Source organism: Arachis stenosperma, chromosome 10 (genome assembly GCF_014773155.1).
Source record: "Arachis stenosperma cultivar V10309 chromosome 10, arast.V10309.gnm1.PFL2, whole genome shotgun sequence".
NCBI lineage: Eukaryota > Viridiplantae > Streptophyta > Magnoliopsida > Fabales > Fabaceae > Arachis > Arachis stenosperma.
The window spans coordinates 17,478,145-17,504,000 of NC_080386.1; the positions used below are offsets into that span (position 1 = coordinate 17,478,145).

General features: G+C 41.5%; 1 non-coding gene across 1 annotated transcript; it reads right to left on the reverse strand.

The window, feature by feature from the left end:
• Positions 1-4,073: 4,073 nt before the first annotated feature.
• Positions 4,074-4,181, reverse strand: LOC130958931 (small nucleolar RNA R71). The gene has a single exon (XR_009078031.1). It is a non-coding gene; the product is annotated as a small nucleolar RNA R71 (small nucleolar RNA).
• Between the last annotated feature and the right edge of the window lie 21,675 nt (positions 4,182-25,856).

The window sequence follows — 25,856 nt, forward strand, 5'->3', positions numbered from 1 at the left end:
GACAAGCTTCTGCACGTCATTTACTATGCCAGCCGTGTTCTAAATGATGCACAGAAGAATTACACAACCACAGAAAAAGAACTACTTGCAGTGGTTTACGCCATTGACAAATTCAGATCCTATTTAGTAGGATCAAAAGTGATTGTGTACATGATGAGCGGATAATTTGTATGCTTTTTGGCATTGTTTTTAGTATGCTTTTAGTATCTTTTAGTTAGTTTTTAGTATATTTTTATTAGTTTTTAGTTAAAATTCACTTTTCTGGACTTTACTATGAGTTTGTGTGTTTTTCTGTGATTTCAGGTATTTTCTGGCTGAAATTGAGGGACCTGAGCAAAAATCTGATCCAGAGACTGAAAAGGACTGCAGATGCTGTTGGATTCTGACCTCCCTGCACTCGAAGTGGATTTTCTGGAGCTACAGAAGCCCAATTGGCGCGCTCTCAACGGTGTTGGAAAGTAGACATCCTGGGCTTTCCAGCAATATATAATAGTTCATACTTTGCCCAAGATTTGATGGCCCAAACCGGCGTTCAAAGTCACCTCAAGAAATTCCAGCGTTAAACGCCGGAACTGGCACCTAATTGGGAGTTAAACGCCCAAACTGGCACTAAAGCTGGCGTTTAACTCCAAGGAGAGTCTCTACACGAAATTGCTTCATTGCTCAGCCCAAGCACACACCAAGTGGGCCCGGAAGTGGATTTTTATGTCATTTACTCATCTATGTACTAGTTTTTCTATAAGTAGGACCTTTTACTATTGTATTAGAGAGAGCCTTTTGATCATGTTTTTATGATTGAACCCTCTTTGGGAGGCTGGCCATTCGGCCATGCCTAGACCTTGTTCTTATGTATTTTCAACGGTGGAGTTTCTACACACCATAGATTAAGGTGTGGAGCTCTGCTGTACCTCGAGTATTAATGCAATTACTATTGTTCTTCCATTCAATTCTGCTTGTTCTTTTACCAAGATATCACTTGTTCTTCATCATGATGAAGGTGATGATTGACGCCCATCATCCTTCTCACCCATGAACAAGGTGACTGACAACCATTCTTGTTCTACAAGCATCTGAGGCTTAGTGAATATCTCTTGGATTCCTGATTGCACGATGCATGGTTGATCGCCTGACAACCGAGTGCTCGCCTGACAAACGAGCCAACCATTCCGTGAGATCAGAGTCTTCGTGGTATAGGCAAGAACTGATGGCGGCATTCAAGAGAATCCGGAAGGTCTAACCTTGTCTGTGGTATTCTGAGTAGGATTCAATGATTGAATGGCTGTGACGTGCTTCAAACCTGTAACCTACTAGGCGTTAGTGACAGACGCAAAAGAGTGATTCTATTCCGGTAGGGGAGGAAACCAAACCGGTGATTGGCAGTACTGTGATAGAGTGCGTGCATTAGCTTTCACTGCGCGGATGGGAGGTAGCTGCTGACAACAGTGAAACCCTACACGAGCTTGCCATGGAAAGGAGTAAGAAAGGATTGGATGAAGGCAGTAGGAAAGCAGAGAGACGGAAGGGAAGGCATCTTCATACACTTGTCTGAAGCTCTTACACCAATGATATACATAAGTATCACTATCCTTATCTTCTATGTTATTTTCATTCATCATCATATACATTTGAGTTTGCCTGACTAAGATTTACAAGATGACCATAGCTTGCTTCAATGCTAACAATCTCCGTGGGATCGACCCTTACTCACGTAAGGTATTACTTGGACGACCCAGTGCACTTGCTGGTTAGTTGTGCGAAGTTGTGTAATGCCATGGAATTGAACCACCAAATCTTTTGGAGTTCATGACCAGGGATTATGAGAGTTGTGAAAAGTATTGTTCACAATTTCACGCACCAAGTTTTTGGCGCCGTTGCCGGGGATTGTTCAAGTTTTGAGCAAGCTTTTGGTAACAATGCCTGGGATTGTTCTAGTTTGGACAACTGACGGTTCATCTTGTTGCTTAGATTAGGTATTTATTTTTTTTTCGAAATTCTTGAAGATGAATTCTAGAGTTTCATGATGATTTGTTGAAATCTGGTTGGCTGAGAAGCCATGTCTAATCTGATTGGACCGAGGTTTCAACTTATCACCACAAGAGCTTGTTGATTTTCATCAATTTTGCTTTTGGAGCAGTGATCTGCTAAGATTTGGCTGACCTTTGGTCATGTCTAGTGTTTTGAACCGAAGCTTTCTTTGAAAGCTTGGCTGGCTGTGAAGCCATGTCTAATTCCTGGACCGAAGTCTTAGACTAGCATTGCACTGATTCCTGAAATTCTCATTAAGAATTTTGATACCTTTTTCCACTTAATTTTCGAAAAATACAAAAAAAATTTACAAAACCATAAAATCCAAAAATATTTCTTGTTTGAGTCTAGAGTCTCATCTTAAGTTTGGTGTCAAATGCATGTTTTTGTTATATTTCTCGAATCCATGCATATATTTCTTGTTTTGATCTTTAAATTCTATTGACTTGAGTGTTCATGTGTCTCATATAGTGTCAGAAGTACACAAACTGCTAAGTTTGGTGTCTTGCATGCATTGTTATTTGATTCTTGTTGCATTTTGATTATTAAAAATCCAAAAATATTTTTTAATTTGTGTCTTTTCAAGTCAATGATACAAAGAATTGAAGATTCAGAACATACTGCAGAGGAATTATACAGAAAAAGCTGAGCATTCAAAAATGCCCAGTGAAGAAGGCAGACTGGCGTTTAAACGCTAGCCAGGGTACCTGGTTGGGCGTTTAACGCCCAAAAAGGTAGCATTTTGGGCGTTAAACGCCAGAATGTATACCATTCTGGGCGTTTAACGCCAGGATGGTGCTAGGGGGAAGATTTTGTTTTCAAATCAATTTTTTTTCAAGTTTTCAAAGTTTTTCAAAACCAAATCTTTTTCAAATCATATCTTTTCAATCAAATGTTTTCAAAATCAATTTCTTTCCTTTTTCAAAGATACTTACTAACAATTAATGATTTGATTGAACATTTTTTTGCCTTTTCTGTTGAGGAAGGTTTTATGTTTGAATCATATCTTTTCTTGTTAGGCAAGTCATTAATTTTCAAAATCATATCTTTTCAAATTATTTTCAAATAATATCTTCTAAAATTGTTTTCAAATCATATCTTCTCAATCACATCTTTTTAAAACCATAACTTTTCAATCAAATCTTTTTAACCTCACCTTTTTCAAAATAGTTTTCAATCAAATCTTTTTGATTTCTAATTTCAAAATCTTTTTCAAAAATCAATTGATTTCTTTTCACTTTGAATTTTCGAAAATTATCAATCAAATTTTCAAAACGTTTTCAAATTCTTTTAATTGAATTTTCGAAAATTCTCTTCCCTCCTTCCCACATCCTTCTATTTATGGAGTACCACTCCTTCTAAATGCACAATTCGAACCTTATCTAATTAAAGTTCGAATTCTTCTTCTCCTTCTTCTTACTATTTCTCTTTTCCTCTGACACTTCAAGGAATCTCTATACTGTGACATAGAGGATTCCACATTTTCTTTTTCTCTTCTCTTTCATATGAGCAGGAGCAGAGACAAAGGCATTCTTGTTGAAGCTGACCCTGAACCTGAGAGGACCTTGAAGAGAAAGCTAAGAGAAGCTAAAGCACAACTCTCTTTAGAGGACCTGACCGAATTCTTCAAGGAAGAAGAACACATGGCAGCCGAAAACAACAACAATGCCAACAATGCAAGGAAGGTGCTGGGTGACTTTACTGCACCTACTCCTGATTTTTATGGGAGAAGCATCTCTATCCCTGCCATTGGAGCAAACAACTTTGAGCTTAAGCCTCAATTAGTTTCTCTAATGCAACAGAATTGCAAGTTCCATGGACTTCCAATGGAAGATCCTCATCAGTTTCTAGCTGAATTCTTGCAAATCTGTGACACAGTCAAGACTAATGGGGTTAACCCTGAGGTCTATAGACTGATGCTATTCCCTTTTGCTGTAAGAGACAGAGCTAGAATATGGTTGGATTCTCAACCTAAAGAAAGCCTGGACTCTTGGGAAAAGCTAGTCAATGCCTTCTTGGCAAAGTTCTTTCCACCACAAAGATGGAGTAAGCTTAGAGTGGAAGTCCAAACCTTCAGACAGAAGGATGGAGAATCCCTCTATGAAGCTTGGGAAAGATACAAACAATTAATCAGAAGATGTCCTTCAGACATGCTTTCTGAATGGAGCATCATAGGTATTTTCTATGATGGTCTCTCTGAACTATCCAAGATGTCTTTGGATAGCTCTGCTGGAGGATCTCTTCATCTGAAGAAGACGCCTGCAGAAGCTCAAGAATTGATTGAAATGGTTGCAAATAACCAATTCATGTACACTTCTGAAAGGAATCCTGTGAACAATGGGACTAGTCAAAAGAAAGGAGTTCTTGAGATTGACACTCTGAATGCCATACTGGCTCAGAACAAGATATTGACTCAACAAGTCAACTTGATTTCTCAAAGTCTGTCTGGAATGCAAAAAGCACCAAACAGTACTAAGGATGCTTCATCTAAGGAAGAAGCTTATGATCCTGAGAACCCTTCCATGGAAGAAGTAAATTACCTAGGAGAACCCTATGGAAACACCTACAATTCTTCATGGAGAAATCACCCCAATTTCTCATGGAAGAATCAAGAGAGACCCCAACAAGGTCTCAATAACAATAATGGTGGAAGAAACAGGTTTAGCAATGGCAAGCCTTTTCTATCATCTTCTCAGCAACAGACAGAGAGTTCTAAGCAGAATACTTCTGACTTAGCAACAATGGTCTCTGATCTAATAAAGACCACTCAAAGTTTCATGAATGAAACAAGGTCCTCCATCAGAAATTTGGAAGGACAAGTGGGTCAGCTGAGCAAGAAAGTTACTGAACTCCCTCCTAGCACTCTCCCAAGTAATACAGAAGAAAATCCAAAAGGAGAGTGCAAAGCCATAGGCATGGCCGAATGTGGAGAGGAAAGAGAGGAGGAGGACGCCACTGAAGAAGACCTCAGTGGGCGTGTACCAATCTCCTCTGAGTTCCTCAATGAGGAACAATGGGAATCTGAGGCTCAAAATGAGACCATAGAGATTCCATTGGACTTACTTCTGCCATTCATGAGCTCTGATGAGTATTCTTCCTCTGAAGAGGATGAGTATGTCACTGAAGAGCAAGTTGCTAAATACCTTGGAGCAATCATGAAACTAAATGACAAGTTATTTGGAAATGAGACTTGGGAGGATGAACCTCCCTTGCTCACCAAAGAACTGGATGACTTGTCTAGGCAGAAACTGCCTCAAAAGAGGCAGGATCCTGGGAAGTTTTCTATACCTTGTACCATAGGCACCATGACCTTCAAGAAGGCCTTGTGTGACTTAGGGTCAAGTGTAAACCTCATGCCCCTCTCTTTAATGGAGAAATTGGGGATCCTTGAGGTGCAAGCTGCAAGAATCTCATTAGAGATGGCAGACAATTCAAGAAAACAAGCTCATGGGCTTGTAGAGAATGTTTTGGTGAAGATTGAAGACCATTACATCCCTACTGACTTCATAGTCCTAGAGACTGGGAAGTGCATGGATAAATCCATCATCCTTGGCAGACCCTTCCTAGCCACAGCAAGGGCTGTGATTGATGTTGATAAGAGGTGAAATGATCATTCAAGTGAATGAAGAATCCTTGGTGTTTAAGGCCCAAGGACATCCCTCTATCATCATGGAGAGGAAGCATGAAGAGCTTCTCTCAAAACAGAGCCAAGCAGAGCCCCCACAGCCAAACTCTAAGTTTGGTGTTGGGAGGCCACAACCAAACTCTAAGTTTGGTGTTGAACCCCCACATTCAAACTCTAAGTTTGGTGTTGGGAGGTTCCAACACGGCTCTGAGCATTTCTGAGGCTCCATGAGAGTCCTCTGTCAAGCTAATGACATTAAAGAAACGCTTGTTGGGAGGCAACCCAATGTTTTATGGTTAACTATTTTCTTTTGTCATTTTATCTTTTTTGTAGGTTGATGATCATAAGAAGTCACAAAAACAATGAAAAAATCAAAAACAGAATGAAAAACAGGAAGAAAAACAGCACACCCTGGAGGAAGAAGCTGCTGGCGTTTAAACGCCAGTAAGCCTAGCAGTTGGGCGTTTAACGCCCAGTCTGGCACCATTCTGGGCGTTTAACGCCAGAAAGGGGCACCAGACTGGCGTTAAACGCCAGAAAAGGGCAACAACCTGGCGTTAAACGCCAGGAATGGGCACCAGCCTGGCGTTTAACGCCAGAAATGGCTCAAAACGTGGATTTTGATGCCACTTGGTGCAGGGATGACTTTTCCTTGACACCACAGGATTTGTGGACCCCACAGGACCCCACCATCACTTTTTCTCTTCTTCCCCCACTCACCAATCACCTCAATACCTCTTCCCCAAAAACCCTTCACCTATCAAATCCCATCTTTCTCTTCACCACTCACATCCATCCTTCATAAATCCCCACCAACCTCACCCTTCAAATTCAAACCACTTTCCCTCCCAAACTCACCCATAATGGCCGAACCCTTAACCCCCCTTCCACCTATATATACCCCTCTTCAACCCTTCACTTTCACACAACCTAAACACCCCTTCTTTCCCTTCTTGGCCGAACACATCACCTTCCCCCTCTTCCTCATTTCTTCTTCTTCTACTCTCTTCTTTCTTCTTTTGCTCGAGGACGAGCAAACATTTTAAGTTTGGTGTGGTAAAAGCGTTGCTTTTTCATAACCATTATGGCATCCAAGGCCGGAGAAACCTCTAAAAAGAGGAAAGGGAAGGCAAAAGCTTCCACCTCCGAGTCATGGGAGATGGATAGATTCCTCTCAAGGGTGCATCAAGACCACTTCTATGAAGTTGTGGCCTTGAAGAAGGTGATCCCCGAGGTCCCCTTTTCACTCAAAAAGGGTGAATATCCGGAGATCCGCCATGAGATCCGAAGAAGAGGTTGGGAAGTACTCACCAACCCCATTCAACAAGTCGGAATCTTGATGGTTCAAGAGTTCTATGCCAATGCATGGATCACAAAGAACCATGACCAAAGTGTGAACCCGAATCCAAAGAATTATCTCACTATGGTTCGGGGGAAATACTTGGATTTTAGTCCGGAGAGTGTGAGGGTGGCGTTCAACTTGCCTATGATGCAAGGAGATGAGCATCCTTACACTAGAAGGGTCAACTTTGATCAAAGGTTGGACCAAGTCCTCACAACTATATGTGAAGAGGGCGCACAATGGAGGCAAGATTCAAGAGGAAAGCCGGTTCAATTGAGAAGGCATGACCTCAAGCCCGTGGCTAGAGGATGGTTAGAGTTCATACAACGCTCAATCATTCCCACTAGCAACCGGTCCGAAGTTACCATAGACCGGGCCATCATGATTCATAGCATCATGATTGGAGAAGAAGTGAAAGTTCATGAGGTTATAGCTCAAGAACTCTACAAGGTGGCGGACAAGACCTCCACTTTAGCAAGATTAGTCTTTCCTCATCTCATCTGTCACCTCTGTTATTCAGTGGGAGTTGACATAGAGGGAGATACCCCCATTGATGAGGACAAGCCCATCACCAAGAAAAGGATGGAGTACACAAGAGACCCCTCTCATCAAGAGATCCCTGAGATTCCTCAAGGGATGCACTTTCCTCCACAAAATTATTGGGAGCAACTAAACACCTCCCTAGGAGAGTTGAGTTCCAACATGGGACAACTAAGGGTGGAGCATCAAGAACACTCCATTCTCCTCCATGAAATTAGAGAAGACCAAAAAATCATGAGGGAGGAGCAACAAAGACAAGGAAGAGACATTGAGGAGCTCAAGCACTCCATAGGATCTTCAAGAGCAAGAAAGAGCCGCCATCACTAAGGTGGACCCGTTCCTTGATTTCCTTGTTCTTTATTCTTCTGTTTTTCGATTTTTATGCTTTATGTTTATCCATGTTTGTGTTTTGTGATCATTAGTGTCTTAGTGTCTATACCTTAAAGTTATGAATGTCCTATGAATCCATCACCTTTCTTGAATAAAAACGTGCTTAATTGAAAAGGAAGAATTGCATGAATTCTGAATTTTATAATAGTTTAATTATTTTGATGTGGTGGCAACACTTTTGTTCTTTGAATGTATGCTTGAACAGTGCATATGTCTTTTGAACTTGTGGTTCATGAATGTTGGCTCTTGAAAGAATGATGAAAAAGGAGACATGTTACTGAGGATCTGAAAAATCATAAAAAAATGATTCTTGAAGCAAGAAAAAGCAAAAAAAAAAAGAAAAAAAAAAGGAAAAAGCAAACAAAAAAAAAACCGAAAAAAAAGAGAAAGAAAAAAGAAAGAAATAAAGTTGTGATCCAAGGCAAATAAGAGTGTGCTTAAGAACCCTGGACACCTCTAATCGGGGACTTTAGCAAAGCTGAGTCACAATCTGAAAAGGTTCACCCAATTATGTGTCTGTGGCATGTATGTATCCGGTGGTAATACTGGAAGACAGAGTGCTTTGGGCCACGGCCAAGACTCAAGAAATAGCTATGTTCAAGAATCATCATACTTTACTAGGAGAATCATTAACACTATCTGGATTCTGAGTTCCTAAAGAAGCCAATCATTCTGAATTACAAGGGATAGAGTGAGATGCCAAAACTATTCAGAGGCAAAAAGATAAAAGCCCCGCTCATCTAATTAATACTGATCTTCATAGATGTTTTTGGGGTTCATTGCATATTCTCTTCTTTTTATCTTATTTGATCTTCAGTTGCTTGGGGACAAGCAACAATTTAAGTTTGGTGTTGTGATGAGCGGATAATTTGTATGCTTTTTGGCATTGTTTTTAGTATGCTTTTAGTATCTTTTAGTTAGTTTTTAGTATATTTTTATTATTTTTTAGTTAAAATTCACTTTTCTGGACTTTACTATGAGTTTGTGTGTTTTTCTGTGATTTCAGGTATTTTCTGGCTGAAATTGAGGGACCTGAGCAAAAATCTGATCCAGAGACTGAAAAGGACTGCAGATGCTGTTGGATTCTGACCTCCCTGCACTCGAAGTGGATTTTCTGGAGCTACAGAAGCCCAATTGGCGCGCTCTCAACGGCGTTGGAAAGTAGACATCCTGGGCTTTCCAGCAATATATAATAGTTCATACTTTGCCCAAGATTTGATGGCCCAAACCGGCGTTCAAAGTCACCTCAAGAAATTCCAGCGTTAAACGCCGGAACTGGCACCTAATTGGGAGTTAAACGCCCAAACTGGCACTAAAGCTGGCGTTTAACTCCAAGGAGAGTCTCTACACGAAATTGCTTCATTGCTCAGCCCAAGCACACACCAAGTGGGCCCGGAAGTGGATTTTTATGTCATTTACTCATCTATGTACTAGTTTTTCTATAAGTAGGACCTTTTACTATTGTATTAGAGAGAGCCTTTTGATCATGTTTTTATGATTGAACCCTCTTTGGGAGGCTGGCCATTCGGCCATGCCTAGACCTTGTTCTTATGTATTTTCAACGGTGGAGTTTCTACACACCATAGATTAAGGTGTGGAGCTCTGCTGTACCTCGAGTATTAATGCAATTACTATTGTTCTTCCATTCAATTCCGCTTGTTCTTTTACCAAGATATCACTTGTTCTTCAACATGATGAAGGTGATGATTGACGCCCATCATCCTTCTCACCCATGAACAAGGTGACTGACAACCATTCTTGTTCTACAAGCATCTGAGGCTTAGTGAATATCTCTTGGATTCCTGATTGCACGATGCATGGTTGATCGCCTGACAACCGAGTGCTCGCCTGACAAACGAGCCAACCATTCCGTGAGATCAGAGTCTTCGTGGTATAGGCAAGAACTGATGGCGGCATTCAAGAGAATCCGGAAGGTCTAACCTTGTCTGTGGTATTCTGAGTAGGATTCAATGATTGAATGGCTGTGACGTGCTTCAAACCTGTAACCTACTGGGCGTTAGTGACAGACGCAAAAGAGTGATTCTATTCCGGTAGGGGAGGGAACCAAACCGGTGATTGGCAGTACTGTGACAGAGTGCGTGCTTAGCTTTCACTGCGCGGATGGGAGGTAGCTGCTGACAACAGTGAAACCCTACACGAGCTTGCCATGGAAAGGAGTAAGAAAGGATTGGATGAAGGCAGTAGGAAAGCAGAGAGACGGAAGGGAAGGCATCTTCATACACTTGTCTGAAGCTCTTACACCAATGATATACATAAGTATCACTATCCTTATCTTCTATGTTATTTTCGTTCATCATCATATACATTTGAGTTTGCCTGACTAAGATTTACAAGATGACCATAGCTTGCTTCAATGCTAACAATCTCCGTGGGATCGACCCTTACTCACGTAAGGTATTACTTGGACGACCCAGTGCACTTGCTGGTTAGTTGTGCGAAGTTGTGTAATGCCATGGAATTGAACCACCAAATCTTTTGGAGTTCATGACCAGGGATTATGAGAGTTGTGAAAAGCATTGTTCACAATTTCGCGCACCAGTACACTGATCATGCTGCTCTTAAATATCTACTCACAAAGCAGGATTCAAAACCCAGACTCATCAGATGGGTGCTGCTTCTGCAAGAGTTTGATATAGAAATAAGAGACAGAAAAGGGACAGAAAATCAAGTAGCAGATCACCTGTCCCGAATAGAACCAGTGGAAGGGGCGTCCCTCCCTCTCACTGAAATTTCTGAAACCTTTCCGGATGTGCAACTGCTGGCCGTCCAGGAAGTGCCATGGTTTGCAGACATTGCAAACTACAAGGCAGTAAGATTCATACCCAAAGAGTACAGTAAGGTGCAATCAAAGAAATTAATCACAGATGCAAAGTACTATCTTTGGGATGAACCATATCTCTTTAAGAGATGTGCAGACGGAGTAATCCGTAGATGTGTGCCTAAAGAAGAAGCACAGAAGATCCTTTGGCATTGCCATGGATCACAGTATGGAGGACATTTTGGAAGTGAACGAACAGCCACAAGAGTCCTCCAAAGTGGCTTCTACTGGCCTACTCTCTATAAAGACTCCCGAGCATTTGTGCTTAACTGTGATAGTTGCCAAAGATCAGGTAACCTGCCTCACAGTTATGCCATGCCTCAACAAGGAATCCTGGAGATTGAGTTGTTTGATGTATGGGGCATTGACTTCATGGGACCTTTCCCACCATCATACTCAAACACCTATATTCTGGTGGCAGTGGATTATGTATCCAAATGGGTGGAGGCTATTGCAACACCCACCAATGACACTAAAACAGTGTTAAAATTCCTCCAGAAACATATTTTCAGCAGATTTGGTATCCCTAGAGTGTTAATCAGTGATGGGGGCACTCATTTCTGTAATAAACAGCTCTACTCTGCTCTAGTACGTTATGGAGTCAACCACAGGGTGGCTACTCCATATCACCCACAAACTAATGGGCAGGCTGAAGTCTCAAATAGAGAACTTAAAAGAATCCTGAAACGGACTGTAATTAACCGTAGAAAGGATTGGGCAAGAAGTTTGGATGATGCTCTGTGGGCATACAGAACAGCATTTAAGACCCCTATAGGGACTTCTCCATACCAGCTTGTGTATGGAAAGGCATGTCACTTGCCAGTGGAACTGGAACACAAGGCCTACTGGGCAACCAGATTCCTAAACCTTGATACCAAGTTAGCTGGAGAAAAACGATTGCTCCAATTAAATGAGCTAGAGGAATTTAGACTCAATGCTTTTGAAAATGCAAAAATTTACAAGGAAAAAGCAAAAAGATGGCATGATAAGAAATTGTCATCCAGAGTCTTTAAACCAGGACAGAAAGTTCTGCTATTCAACTCTAGGCTCAGATTATTCCCTGGGAAGTTAAAATCCCGGTGGAGAGGTCCATATGTAATCACAAGTGTATCACCATATGGATACATAGAACTTCAGGATAGGGACTCTAACAAAAAGTTCATTGTCAATGGACAAAGAGTTAAACACTATCTTGAAGATAATTTCGAGCAAGAATGCTCAAGACTGAGATTACATTGAAGATCAGTGACAGTCCAGCTAAAGACATTAAAGAAGCGCTTGCTGGGAGGCAACCCAGCCATTTACAAAGTTTATTTACTAATTAAATAAATTTTCTTTTCTTGCAGGTTTAAGTCCAAGTATCTTCAAGGGTGAATTAGCAATTGGTTGAAGTCACAGAGTTACAGGGAAATTTGGAAGCTCACTGGCGTAAAAAAGCCAGTAAGAAATACTGTGGGCGTTAAACGCCCAAAAGAAGCACCCACTGGGCGTTTAACGCCAGTAAGGGTAGCTATCTGGGCGTTAAACGCCAGAAAGGAGCATCTTCTGGGCGTTAAACGCCAGAAAGATGCACCTTCTGGGCGTTTAACGCCAATCTGCTAACATTCTGGGCGTTTAGAAAAACGCCCAGTAAAGAAGGACTTCCTGGCGTTCAACGCCAGAAAGAAGCATCACATGGGCGTTGAACGCCCAGGAGAAGCAACATGTGGGCGTTAAACGCCCAAACCATGCACCATGTGGGCGTTTAACGCCAGGATGGTGGGAGGAGGTACAATTTCGTTTTTCTTCATATTTTTTTCAAACTTTTTATGTTTCAATTCATGATTTCTTGCATAAACATATTCCAAATTATTATTTTCAATTCCAAAAGTTTTGGATCCTAATTTCTAAAATCCAATTTTACAAATGTTTTAGATATATCTTAACCCAAAAAAACAAATGGCTTTCAAATCCAATCCATCATCTTTTCAAATTTGTTTTCAAAACTTAATTATTTCTTTTAAAATCTTTTTCAAAAGCAAATTTAAAATTTTATCTTTTAAATTATTATTCATATCTTTTTTTAAAAAATTATATCTTTTTCTGATCATATCTTTTTAAAATCATATCTTCTATCTTATCTCTTTCTTATTTTTCGAAAATTACCCACCCCCCTCCCTTTATATTGTATTCGGCGCCCCCCTCATCATCACCATTCCACATTGCTCTCCTCCTATCCCTCTTCTTTCTTCTCTTTTGCTTGAGGACAAGCAAAGCTCTAAGTTTGGTGTGTTTTACCCGTGATCACAAAAACTATTGTGTCTCTTGATCATGGCTCCTAAAGGGAAACAACCCAACCCAAGAGGCAAGAAAGAAAGCAATCCAAAGCCACTTTGGAATCAAGGGAAGTTCTTAACTAAAGAACATTCAGACCATTACTACAAGATAATGAGTCACAGATCAGTGATCCCGGAAGTCAGATTTGATCTGAAAGAAGATGAATATCCGGAGATCCAAGAGCAGATTCGAAACAGGAATTGGGAAATTCTGGCCAATCCTGAAACGAAAGTGGGAAGGAACATGGTTCAGGAATTCTATGCTAATCTATGGCAGACAGAAAGGCAAAGAATCATTAGAGCGGCTCTCTTTGACCATAAGACCGTAGTCAGAGGAAAGATCATTCATACCAATGCTGACAAGATCAGGGAGATATTCAAGATTCCTCAACTGAAGGATGACCCAGACTCCTTTAATAGGAGAATGATGAGGGTCAATAAAGGATTGGACAAGATCTTGGAAGATATATGCGTTCCTGGAGCCAAGTGGACTACCAGTACAACTGGCACCCCAGTTCAACTCAAAAGAGAAGATCTAAAACCAGTAGCTAGAGGCTGGCTGGATTTTATTAGTCGTTCCATATTGCCCACCAGCAACCGTTCTGAAGTTACCATCAAAAGAGCTGTCATGATTCACTGCATCATGCTGGGAAAAGAAGTGGAAGTCCATCAGCTGATCTCATGTGAGCTATATAAAATTGCAAACAAGAATTCTAAGGACGCTAAATTGGCTTATCCAAGCCTAATTTCTATGCTTTGCAAAGATGCTGGAGTGAAGATGAGAATAACTGAATATATCCTAATTGAAAAGCCCGTTACTGGAACATCAATGGTCAGACAACAGCAACAAGATGATTCAACCAAGAGGAGAGCACAAGAAGCCCTCCCAGAATTGCCCCAATTCGAATATTGGGAACATCTTGAGGCTTCTATTTCCAGATTGCAAGAAGCTATGGACCAAATAAAGGAAGAACAGAATAATCAAAGTAGCATGCTTTGCAAACTGCTCAAGGAACAGGAAGAGCAAGGGCGTGATATAAGGGAGCTGAAGCGCCAAAAATTAATCCTTGAACCACACCCCAAAGATTAGAGGAGCACCTACTCCTCAAAACAACAGGTTGCTGAGTTCCAATTTTTTCTGCTTCAACTCTGTGATAATTATTCTTTTTAGAAATTGACCTTAGAAGTTAGATATTTAGTAGTAATTAGTATATCTATTTTGATTTTATTTCCAATTAAGCTATAATTTATTTTTCTCATCATCATTAGGCATGAATAAAGTAGTAGATTTTTAGAATAAAGAAGTAATCTATATTTTTCGAGTTCTTAATAATAAAATTTATAATTAATTATATGTGGTGGCAATACTTTTTGTTCTCTGAATGAATGCTTGAACAGTGCATAAATTGTACTTTGAATTTGATGAATATTGGCTCCTGAAAGGATGAGGAACACGAAAAATATTATTGATGATCTGAAAAATCATAGAATTGATTCTTGAAGCAAGAAAAAGCAGTCAAAAAAAAAACAATATTCACAAGCCATGGGCACTAGCCAAGAGTAAAAAGGATCCAAGGCTTTGAGCATCAATGGATAGGAGGGCCCAAGGAAATAAAATCCAGGCCTAAGCGGCTAAAACAAGCTGTCCCTAACCATGTGCTTGTGTCATGAAGGTCCAAGTGAAAAGCTTGAGATTGAGTGGTTAAAGTCGTGATCCAAAGCATAAGAGTGTGCTTAAGAGCTCTGGACACCACTGACTGGGGACTCTAGCAAAGCTGAGTCATAATCTGAAAAGGTTCACCCAGTTATGTGTCTGTGGCATTTATGTATCCGGTGGTAATACTAGAAGACAAAGTACTTAGGGCCACGGCCAAGACTCATAAAATAACTGTGTTCAAGAATCAACATACTACACTAGGAGAGTCAATAATACTATCTGAATTCTGAGTTCCTAAGGATGCCAATCATTCTGAAAATTTAAAGATACAGGGAGATGCCAAAACTGTTCAGAGGCAAAAAGCTACAAGCCCCGCTCATCTAATAAGAATCTGAGCTTCATTTAAAACTCGAGAATATTATTACTTCTTTATTTCTGTTAAAACCTATTTTATTTATCTAGTTGCTTGAGGACAAGCAACAGTTTAAGTTTGGTGTTGTGATGAGCGGATATTTTATACGCTTTTTGGGGGTAATTTCATGTAGATTTTAGCATGTTTCAGTTAGTTTTTAGTAAAATAATATTAGTTTTTAGGCAAAAATCATATTTCTGGACTTTACTATGAGTTTGTGTATTTTTCTGTGATTTCAGGTATTTTCTGGCTGAAATTGAGGGAGCTGAGCAAAAATCTGACTTAGGCTGAAAAAGGACTGCTGATGCTGTTGGATCCTGACCTTCCTGCACTCGAAATGGATTTTCTGGAGCTACAGGAGTCCAATTGGCGCGCTCTCAACGGCGTTGGAAAGTAGACATCCAGGGCTTTCCAGCAATATAATAGTCCATACTTTGCGCAAGGATAGACGACGTAACTTGGCGTTAAACGCCAAGTTCATGCTGCTGTCTGGAGTTAAACGCCAGAAAAACGTCATGATCCGGAGTTGAACGCCCAAAACACGTCATAACCTGGAGTTTGACGCCAGGAAAGGGCTCCACACGTGGAAAGCATTAGTCTCAGCCCCAGCACACACCAAGTGGGCCCCAGAAGTGGATTTCTGCACCAATTATCTTAGTTTATTCATTTTCTGTAAACCTAGGTTACTAGTTTACTATTTAAACAACTTTTACAGACGTTTCTTGTACCTCATAACATTTTCAGATCTGAATTACATACTTTTTGACGGCATGAGTCTCTAAACTCCATTGTTGGGGGTGAGGAGCTCTGCAGCGTCTCGATGATTTAATACAATTCCTTTGTTTTCAATTCAAACACGCTTGTTCTTATCTAAGATGTTTATTCGCGCTTAATTGTGAAGAAGGTGATGATCCGTGACACTTATCACCTTCCTCAATCCATGAACGTGTGCCTGACAACCACCTCCGTTCTACATCAGACTGAATGAATATCTCTTAGATTCCCCAACAGAATCTTCGTGGTATAGGCCGGATTGATGGCGGCATTCATGAGAATCCGGAAAGTCTAAACCTTGTCTGTGGTATTCCGAGTAGGATTCCGGGATTGAATGACTGTGACGTGCTTCAAACTCCTGAGGGCTAGGCGTTAGTGACAAACGCAAAAGAATCAATGGATTCTATTCCAACCTGATTGAGAACCGACAGATGATTAGCCGTGCTGTGACAGAGCATAGGAACGTTTTCACTGAGAGGATGGGAAGTAGCCACTGACAACGGTGACACCCTACATAGAGCTTGCCATGGAAGGAATCTGCGTGTGAGAAGAGGATTTCAAGGAAGAGTTGAAGTCAAAGGACAAAGCATCTCCAAAACTCCAACATATTCTCCATTACTGCACAACAAGTAACATATTCCCCAGTCTTTTATAAACAAGTAACTCTATTGTTCAAGTAATCCAAACAATTTTGTTGACATCCTGACTAAGACAATTAAAATAAACATTGATTGCTTCGAGCCAATAATCTCCGTGGGATCGACCCTTACTCACGTAAGGTATTACTTGGACGACCCAGTGCACTTGCTGGTTAGTTGTGCGAATCACAAATTCGTGCACCAGTGGACTACTCGGGGAGATCCTTCCTTGACTTCTATTGGAATCATTGCCTCCACTCCGTATGCTAATCAGAATGGTGATTCGTTTGTAGTAGAATGGGGGGTTGTTTGATACGCCCATAGGACTTATGGGAGTTCCTCGGCCAAAGCTCCCTTTGCTTCTTGTAGCCTCCGCTTTAGTCCGGCCAATATAACTTTGTTGGCCGCTTCGGCTTGTCCATTGGCTTGGGGATGTTCGACGGAGGTGAACTGGTGTTTTATGTTTAAGTCGGCCACCAGTTTTCTGAATCCTGCGTCTGTAAATTGGGTACCATTGTCTGTGGTAATGGAGTATGGTACCCCGAACCTTGTAATAATGTTTCCTATATAGGAATTTTCGGCTTCTCTGAGCAGTGGCATTGGCTAAGGGTTCTGCCTCGATCCATTTTGTGAAATAGTCAACTCCTACTATGAGGAATTTTACTTGTCCCGATCCCTGTGGGAAAGGTCCGAGAAGGTCAAGTCCCCATTTCACAAATGGCCAGGGTGAGGTTACGCTGATGAGTTTTTCTGGTGGGGCGATATGAAAGTTGGCATGCTTCTGGCATGGTGGGCATGTCCTGACAAACTCTGTAGCCTCCTTTTGTAGAGTTGGCCAATAGAATCCTACTCTGAGTACCTTTTTGGTGAGGGCTTGGGCTCCGAGATGATTACCACAAATGCCACTGTGAACTTCCTCCAATACTTCCTTTGTATTGGAAGTTGGTACGTATTTTAACAAAGGTGTTGAGATCCCTCTTTTGTATAGTGTGTTGTTTATGATAGTGTAGTACTGTGCCTCCCTTTTCAATCTCTTTGCCTCCTTTTTATCTGCAGGGAGTGCTTCTGTTTTGAGGTAGTTGATTATGGGGGTTATCCATCCTTGATCCCGACCTATTATGGCTAGGACTTCTTCTTCCGATATTGACGGGTTCTGTAGTATCTCCTGGATGAGACTTCTGTTGTTGCCCCCTGGTTTGGTGCTGGCTAATTTTGAAAGTGCATCAGCTCGGGCATTTTGCTCACGGGAAATGTGGTAGATCCTGTATTCTCTGAGTTGTCCGAGCTGTTCTTTGGTTTTATCCAAATATTTTTTCATGGTCGGATCTTTAGCTTGGTAGCTTCCTGTTATTTGCGAGGTAACAACTTGTGAGTCGCTATAGATGTTGAGTTTCTGAGCTCCAACCTCCCTAGCCAGCTTCAGACCGGCTAATAACGCTTCGTATTCCGCCTGATTGTTCGAGGCCGGAAATCCGAATTTAAAGGAGAGCTCAAGTTGAGTTCCTTGGTTGCTTTCGATTATTACACCCGCACCGCTTCCTGTTTTATTCGAGGATCCGTCGACGTATATGTTCTGTTCCGAGGGTTACCTGAAACTGGAGGTCAATCTCGGACGAGATCTTCTGTACTGGTTGATGCTAACGTGTCCGACTGGTGGGAGACAGCCGGAGCTGTCGTGTCCGACTTGTTGGACTGGCTGCACTGCTGATCCTTCGTCACCGGAGGGTGGGCGGTACCTGCAAGAGACTCCGATGCTTAAGTTAGCATGGGTATTAAACAGGTATTGAGTAGAATCAGAGTATGAGTTATACCTGGATGCTCCAGTGTATTTATAATAGTGAGATGTGGCCTCCTGTGGATAAGATAAGTTAGTTATCTTATCTTTACGTGAGGTCATCTTATCTTCAAGGGAACCGCCTTTATCTTTCTGGGCTTTAGCTGCCTTTAGATTGGGCTGTGATCCTTCATTTTGGGCCTACTTTGGGCTCCTTTGGCGAGTTGGCCGAGCTCTTTGAGAAGAGGTCGGATAGTCTGACCTAAAGAGGTCGGTCGGCTTGTCGCTAAACATCCCGGGTCAGACAGGTTGACCCAGGGTATGAACAGTGCCCCTGCTTGAGTTCGATCTTTCCATGAGATCATGCTTTTCAGAGCTTTGATCTCTTTGGAAGTCGTGCTCAAGCATCTGTCTGGCTTGTTTCTTCATTGCTTTGCAATCTTTGTAGATTTTCTAGAGGTTTGGTACTTCACAGTCCAACCTCTTTTGAGTGGTAGCGTGGGTTTTCTACCCTTGCCTTCTGGATCACGCCTTGCTTTAAGTTTGTGTTGACAACCCTCTGCTTTGGCGAAGTTGTCCTTGCAGCTTAATATCCGGACTTTTAGTGATTTGTCCAATGACTTTTTTAGTGTTCTTTATGTAGAATCTTTTTTAGTCTCGGATGACGTTCGTAGCCCTGTTTGAGATTGTGCCTTCTTTGAGTGGAGTTGTATCCCTTTTGGCTGAGCACATTTGAGCCTTAGGTTGTTTTCGAACCTTTATGGCTTGTTCTTTTTTGAGATCATACTTGCACCTCTTCTTTAGCTGACGTCGACCTGTATGACTTTGCCCCTGCTTGAGTTCGGACTTTTTCGTGAGACCGTACTTTTAGAGCTTCGATCTCTTCGGGGAAGTCGTGCTCAAGCATCCTGACTTTGGTCGATTGATGAGCGGATAATTTATACGCTTTTTGGCATTGTTTTTAGTATGTTTTTAGTATGATCTAGTTAGTTTTTAGTATATTTTTATTAGTTTTTAGTTAAAATTCACTTTTCTGGACTTTACTATGAGTTTGTGTGTTTTTCTGTGATTTCAGGTATTTTCTGGCTGAAATTGAGGGTCCTGAGCAAAAATCTGATTCAGAGACTGAAAAGGACTGCAGATGCTGTTGGATTCTGACCTCCCTGCACTCGAAGTGGATTTTCTGGAGCTACAGAAGCCCAATTGGCGCGCTCTCAACGGCATTGGAAAGTAGACATCCTGGGCTTTCCAGCAATATATGATAGTCCATACTTTGCCCAAGACTTGATGGCCCAAACCGGCGTGGAAAATCAGCCTCAGAATTTCCAGCGTTTAACGCTGGAACTGGCATAAAACTTGGAGTTAAACGCCCAAACTGGCATGAAAGCTGGCGTTTAACTCCAGAAAAGGTCTCTACACATGAAAGCTTCAATGCTCAGACCAAGCACACACCAAGTGGGCCCGGAAGTGGATTTTTCTGTCATTTACTCAATTCTGTACACCCTAGGTTACTAGTTCATTATTAATAGGATCTTTTGACATTGTATCTGGACCTCATGACACTTTACACGTTTCTTTGTGTACTTTCCACGGCATGAGTCTCTAAACCCCATGGTTGGGGGTGAGGAGCTCTGCTGTGTCTTGATGGATTAATGCAATTACTACTGTTTTTCATTCAATCATGCGTGCTTCCATTCTAAGATATTACTTGTTCTTAACCCGGACGAATGTGATGATCCGTGACAATCATCATCATTCTCAACTATGAACGTGTGCCTGACAACCACCTCCGTTCTACCTTAGATTGAGTAGATATCTCTTGGATTCTTTAACCGGAATCTTCGTGGTATAAGCTAGAACTGATGGCAGCATTCAAGAGAATCCGGAAGGTCTAAACCTTGTCTGTGGTATTCTGAGTAGGATTCAATGATTGAATGACTGTGACGAGCTTCAAACTCCTGAAGGCGAGGCGTTAGTGACAGACGCAAAAGAATCACTGGATTCTATTCCGGCCTGATCGAGAACCGACAGATGGATAGCCGTGCCGTGACAGGGTGCGTTGAACATTTCCACTGAGAGGATGGGAGGTAGCCACTGACAACGGTGAAACCCTTGCATACAGCTTGCCATGGAAGGAGCCTTGCGTGCTTGAAGAAGAAGACAGTAGGAAAGCAGAGATTCAGAAGATGGAGCATCTCCAAAACCTCAACCTATTCTCCATTACTGCAAAACAAGTACTTATTTCATGTTCTTTTGCTTTTCACAATCAATCCTGATAATTTCTGATATCCTGACTAAGATTTACAAGATAACCATAGCTTGCTTCAAGCCGACAATCTCCGTGGGATCGACCCTTGCTCACGCAAGGTATTACTTGGACGACCCAGTGCACTTGCTGGTTAGTTGTGCGAGGTTGCAAAAGTGTGATTGCAATTTCGTGCACCAAGTTTTTGGCGCCGTTGCCGGGGATTGTTCGAGTTTGGACAACTGACGGCTTATCTTGTTGCTTAGATTAGGACTGTTTTATTTTTGTTGGTTTAGAGTCTTTTAGTTGAGTCTAGTTTCATATTTTAAGTTTGGTGTCAATTGCATGCTTTTGCTTTTCTTTTAATTTTCGATTTTTGCATGTTCTTAGTCCCTTTTTGATTCATAAAAATTCTAAAGTTGGTGTCCTCTTTGTGTTTTTCCTTTAAAATTTTCGAAAATTAGTGTTTGATTTTCTAAAAATTTTAAATTTGGTGTCATTTTGTTGTTTTTCTCTTTCCTCTTTTCAAAAATCAAATCTTCTTCATAAAAACTTTTCAATCATATCTCTCTAATTGCTATTTTCAAAATCTTTTTAATTAACTAATTGATTCAGTTCTCAATTTGCTTTGATCTTATTTTCTTTTTGATTTTCGAATTTTTATTTTAATTTCCTTTTGTTTTTATTTTGATTTTCGTTTAATTCAAAAAAAAAACAAAATTTATCTATTTGCAATCATTATCATCTCCCTTTTGTCCATTATGGACCTAAGTGGAATTGATCAGTCCAAAAGGACTCTGGGGTCATATGCTAACCCTATCACAGCTGCATATGGGAGTAGCATCTGTACACCTCCCATCAAAGCAAGCAGCTTTGAGCTAAATCCTCAACTCATTATCATAGTGCAGCAAAATTGCCAGTATTCCGGTCTTCCACAGGAAGAACCTACTGAGTTTCTGGCACAGTTCTTACAAATTGCTGACACAGTACATGATAAAGAGGTAGATCGGGATGTCTACAGACTATTGCTGTTTCCATTTGCTGTAAAAGATCAAGCTAAAAGGTGGTTGAATAACCAACCTACAGCAAGCATAAAGACATGGAAACAGTTATCAGACAAATTCCTGAATCATTTTTACCCTCCAAAAAGGATGACACAGCTAAGGCTGGACATCCAAGGTTTTAAACAAGAGGATAATGAATCCCTTTATAATGCCTGGGAGAGGTATAGAGGTATGCTTAGAAAATGCCCCTCTGAAATGTTTTCAGAGTGGGTACAGTTAGACATCTTCTACTATGGGCTTACAGAAAAAGCTCAGACGTCTTTAGACCACTCAGCTGGTGGATCCATACACATGAGGAAGACAATTGAAGAAGCTCAAGAGCTTATAGACACTGTTGCTAGAAACCAATATTTATACTCTAGCAATGAGTTCTCTCCAAAAGAGGAAGTCATGACAGTAGTCACTGATCCTAATCCTCAAGAACAGATGATTGAGCTTAATCAATAGTTACTCCTGATGACAGAACAGTTAGCAGAATTTAAAGAAATGCTCCATGAAACTAAAGTTGCTAACAAGAACATGGAACTGCAGTTGAATCAAGCAAAACAGCAGATATCTAAACAGATAACAGGAGAGTGTCAAGCAGTTCAATTAAGGAGTGGGAAGACACTGAACAACATCACTCCAAAGAGTAAAAAATCAAATAAGGAACAATTGATAGAGGATATCCAAACCACTGTTTAAAATCCCTCTGAGGACAGTAAGAGCCCAGAGAGGAATGTTATTGGCATTCAAACGCCAGGAAGCGAAGGAAAGCTGGCGTTAAACGCCCATTCCTTGCCCAGTTCTGGCGTTCAAACGCCAGAAAAGGGGGAAAAGTTGGCGTTAAACGCCCATTTTCCACCCAATCCTGGCGTTCAAACGCCAAGGGAAGATCAGACACCTGAGAGTGCTGACAGTAATCCCTCTAACAAGGCTTCTTCAACCACTTCTGTAAGGAACAAACCTGCAGCAACTAAGGTTGAAGAATATAAAGCCAAGATGCCTTATCCTCAGAAACTCCGCCAAGCGGAGCAGGATAAGCAATTTGCCCGCTTTGCAGACTATCTAAGGACTCTTGAAATAAAGATTCCGTTTGCAGAGGCACTTGAGCAAATACCTTCTTATGCTAAGTTCATGAAAGAGATCTTAAGTCATAAGAAGGATTGGAGAGAAATTGAAAAAGTGTTTCTCACTGAAGAATGCAGTGCAGTCATTTTAAAAAGCTTACCAGAAAAGCTTCAAGATCCTGGGAGCTTTATGATACCATGCACATTAGAAGGCGCTTGCACCAAGATAGCCCTTTGTGATCTTGGAGCAAGCATCAATCTAATACCTGCATCCACTATCAGAAAGCTTGGGTTGACTGGAGAAGTCAAACCAACCAGGATATGCCTCCAACTTGCTGATGGCTCCATTAAACATCCATCAGGCATAATAGAGGATATGATTGTCAAGGTTGGGCCATTTGCCTTCCCAACTGACTTTGTGGTGCTGGAAATGGAGGAGCACAAGAGTGCAACTCTCATTTTAGGAAGACCTTTCCTAGCAACTGGACGTACTCTCATTGATGTACAAAAAGGGGAAGTAACCCTGAGAGTCAATGAGGATGAGTTCAAGTTGAATGCTGTGAAAGCCATGCAGCATCCAGACACACCAAATGACTGCATGGGCGCTGACATTATTGACTCTCTGGTGGAAGAGATCAATATGACTGAAAGACTAGAATCAGAGCTTGAGGACATCTTCAAAGATGCTCAACCTGATCAAGAAGAATCAGTGGAAACAAAGGAATTTTCGAAAATTCCTCAGGAGGAGGATAAGCCTCCCAAACCTGAACTCAAACCACTACCACCATCCCTGAAGTATGCATTTCTGGGAGAGGGTGACACTTTTCCAGTGATTATAAGCTCTGCTTTAAATCCACAGGAAGAGGAAGCACTGATTCAAGTACTAAGGACACACAAGACAGCTCTTGGGTGGTCCATAAGTGACCTTAAGGGCATTAGCCCAGCTAGATGCATGCACAAGATCCTGTTGGAGGATAATGCCAAACCAGTGGTCCAACCACAGAGGAGGCTAAATCCAGCCATGAAGGAGGTAGTGCAGAAAGAGGTCACTAAATTACTAGAGGCTGGGATTATTTATCCTATTTCTGATAGCCCCTGGGTGAGCCCTGTCCAAGTTGTTCCCAAAAAGGGAGGCATGACAGTGGTTCATAATGAAAAAAATGAACTGGTTCCTACAAGAACAGTCACAGGGTGGCGTATGTGTATTGACTACAGAAGGCTCAATACAGCCACCAGAAAGGATCATTTTCCTTTACCATTCATAGACCAAATGCTAGAAAGACTAGCTGGTCATGACTATTACTGCTTTTTGGATGGCTATTCAGGCTACAACCAAATTGCAGTAGATCCTCAGGACCAAGAGAAAACAGCATTCACTTGCCCTTCTGGCGTGTTTGCCTACAGGAGGATGCCTTTTGGTCTGTGCAATGCACCTGCAACCTTTCAGAGGTGCATGCTCTCTATCTTCTCAGATATGGTAGAGAAATTTTTGGAAGTTTTCATGGATGACTTTTCAGTATATGGAGACTCATTCAGCTCCTGTCTTAATCACCTAACACTTGTCCTGAAAAGGTGCCAAGAGACTAACCTGGTTTTAAACTGGGAGAAATGTCATTTTATGGTGACTGAAGGAATTGTCCTTGGGCACAAAATTTCAAGCAGGGGAATAGAGGTGGATAAGGCAAAGGTAGAGGTAATTGAAAAATTACCACCACCTGCCAATGTTAAGGCAATCAGAAGCTTTCTGGGGCATGCAGGATTCTATAGAAGGTTTATAAAGGATTTTTCGAAAATTGCAAAACCTTTGAGTAACCTGCTAGCTACTGACACACCATTTGTGTTTGACACACAGTGTCAGCAGGCGTTTGAGACCCTGAAAGCTAAGCTGGTCACAGCACCAGTCATCTCTGCACCAGATTGGACATTGCCATTTGAACTAATGTGTGATGCCAGTGATCATGCCATTGGTGCAGTGTTGGGACAGAGGCATAACAAGCTTCTGCACGTCATTTATTATGCCAGCCGTGTTCTAAATAACGCACAGAAGAACTACACAACTACAGAAAAAGAGTTACTTGCAGTGGTCTATGCCATTGACAAGTTTAGGTCCTATCTAGTGGGATCCAAAGTGGTTGTGTATACTGACCATGCTGCTCTTAAATACTTACTCACAAAGCAGGATTCAAAACCCAGGCTTATAAGATGGGTGTTGCTTCTGCAAGAGTTTGATATAGAAATAAGAGACAGAAAAGGGACAGAGAACCAAGTAGCTGATCATCTGTCCCGAATAGAACCAGTAGCTGGGGCGTCCCTCCCTTCTACTGAGATCTCTGAGACTTTCCCAGATGAGCAATTCTTTGCCATTCAGGAAGCTCCATGGTTTGCAGATATTGCAAATTATAAAGCTGTGAGGTTCATACCCAGGAGTACAGCAGAGTGCAAAGAAAGAAATTAATTTCAGATGCCAAGTACTACCTCTGGGATGAACCATATCTCTTTAAGAGATGTGCTGACGGAGTGATCTGCAGATGTGTACCCAGAGAAGAAGCACAAAGGATCCTATGGCATTGCCATGGATCACAGTATGGAGGATATTTTGGAAGTGAGCGAACAGCCACTAAAGTCCTCCAATGTGGCTTCTACTGGCCTACTCTCTATAAAGATTCCCGAGAGTTTGTGCGTAACTGTGACAGTTGCCAAAGAGCTGGTAACTTGCCCCACGGATATGCCATGCCTCAACAAGGGATATTAGAGATAGAATTGTTTGATGTATGGGGAATTGACTTCATGGGGCCATTCCCACCATCATACTCAAATACTTACATTCTGGTGGCAGTGGACTATGTATCTAAGTGGGTAGAAGCAATTGCTACACCCACTAATGATACCAAGACCATGCTGAAATTCCTCCAGAAACACATCTTCAGCAGGTTTGGTGTTCCCAGAGTACTAATCAGTGACGGGGGCACTCATTTCTGCAATAGACAGCTACACTCTGCTATGGTTAGATATGGAATTAGCCACAAAGTGGCAACTCCGTATCATCCACAGACAAATGGGCAAGCTGAAGTCTCTAACAGAGAGCTAAAAAGAATCCTGGAACGGACTGTGATAGCCCGAAGAAAGGATTGGGCAAAGAGCTTGGATGATGCTCTATGGGCATACAG